Source organism: Daktulosphaira vitifoliae, unplaced genomic scaffold (assembly GCF_025091365.1).
Source record: "Daktulosphaira vitifoliae isolate Bord-2020 unplaced genomic scaffold, ASM2509136v1 Scaffold_174, whole genome shotgun sequence".
Classification (NCBI taxonomy): domain Eukaryota; kingdom Metazoa; phylum Arthropoda; class Insecta; order Hemiptera; family Phylloxeridae; genus Daktulosphaira; species Daktulosphaira vitifoliae.
Genome location: NW_026099742.1, coordinates 20,841 through 22,778, shown reverse-complemented (window position 1 = coordinate 22,778; position 1,938 = coordinate 20,841). Strand labels below are relative to the sequence as shown.

Sequence of the window (1,938 nt, the reverse complement as noted above, 5' to 3'; positions counted from 1 at the left end):
GCGGAAAAAAAGGGGAAACAGACAAAAAAAAAAAAAAAAAAACACATCATAGTAAAACCAATACCTTCTCAGCTTCGCATCGAAGCTAAAAAAATGTACATATATATTGATAATAATAAATTACATATATCATAATAAATATAAAATCGATACAAGTTCAAATTAGAAAGAAAAATATTTCACACAAGAAAACAAACACATATACAACGAAAAAATACTATATAACAAAAAAATATTGAAATGGCATATATATGAAAAAAAATAACAATAATTAATAAATTTGCATGTACAAAAGAGGTACTATCATAAAGTTATTGTACACGAATTTAATAAAAAAAAAAACAAAATGTACAATATTTCAAACGGAATCGAACTGATGTTGACATCAGACAATGACAAATTATTTTAAATAAAATCGTAACAAACATAAATGCCCAAAGATGTTTCAAAATACTTGCTGATGAAACGGCCGACATTGGTGGAAGCGAACAAGTATTTTTGTGTGTTCGATATTTAGATGTTGAAAATATGATTACCAAGGACGAATTCTTCAGTTCGTACCTATAGCAGATACTACTGGAAAAGGTTTATATATTATTATTTAAAGTTTACATTCATTTGGTGTAGAAACAAAATACGTTAAAGGACACTGTTACGATGGATGTGCTTTTATGTCTGGTCAATTTACCGGAGCTCAATGNTGTGCTTCTATGTCTGGTCAATTTAACGGAGCTCAATCTCTTATTCACCAAAGTTATCCGCTTGCGACGTTTGTTCATTGTGCTGTTCATGTTTTAAACCTTGCTATTTCTTATTCATCTTCTATACAAGAAACACGAAATTGATTAGGAACAACATCTAAAGTTAGAGATTTTTTCATATACCCAAAGCGAAAAGATGTGTTGAAAAGTCAAATCGAAGAAAGTCAAAAATGTATAACAAAAAAATCATTAAAACAATTATGTGCGACTAAATGAGTTGAACGTTTTTATGCTGTCAATGATTTTCTTGAGCTTTTTGTGTACCTAATTGAATCGTTATTTATAATTTCGAAGTGGAATGACACTGAAACATCATCAAAATCAAGTAATTTACGAACATCAATAATGAAAGNAATTTACGAACATCAATACTGAAAGGAGATTTTATTATTTGTTTACTTATTATAAATAAAGTATTTAGTTATGAGTTACTTTGTTTAAAACAACTTCAAAGAAATTAGCAAGTACACAGCATTGTTATTATCAATGGTAGTAAGGCACATTGTTGTGAGTTTATAAATACACTAACTGTCAATACAGAAAGTATATCTATGATAGTCATAATTGATAATAAATAATCCGTGACTGCAACATTGATATCATATAAACCATTTAGCTACCTGTATTTGTAANACTGCGACATTGATATCATATAAACCATTTAGCTACCTGTATTTGTAATCATATCATCATGTGTATTATACATGTATATTAACTCAAAAATTTGAAACTTTAAATGTTTATATCTAATAAACTAATAAAGTTATATTAAAAATTCAAATGCCATTTACTATTTAATTAAAAATCCAAACATTTTATTATATTCAAAATATGTGTTCCCATTTAAAAGACAAAAAGACAAAGTTGACACCCTTACAAGGCATAAGGGATGAACATAAAAAGTTTTAAATAGTTAATAATTTAAGAATAATGTGTAACTAAAGAAAATCAAAATAATGTTTAAATTATGTTTATTCTACAAGTAAATGAGTGGGTTATGATAAAAAAATCAGACTGTATACTGTAATATAGTTTATCATTTGTAAAGCTGGAAGTAAAACATTTTTGTAATGCTTTGTTTAATTGTAATTTCCTGATCTATTATTACTAGACCAGGAATTAAATATTTATAAACATTTTTGAAAACGATAGTATTATTAATTTCGCAAAAAGAAGA

The 1,938-nt window shown here is 26.5% G+C and overlaps 1 long non-coding RNA gene across 1 annotated transcript; it reads right to left on the bottom strand.

The window, feature by feature from the left end:
• Nucleotides 1-705: 705 nt before the first annotated feature.
• On the bottom strand, nucleotides 706-1,600 carry LOC126909191 (uncharacterized). Its single transcript, XR_007704957.1, has 4 exons — nucleotides 1,431-1,600; nucleotides 1,161-1,381; nucleotides 885-1,065; nucleotides 706-822 (listed from the first exon to the last, which is right to left on the bottom strand). It is a non-coding gene; the product is annotated as an uncharacterized LOC126909191 (long non-coding RNA).
• Between the last annotated feature and the right edge of the window lie 338 nt (nucleotides 1,601-1,938).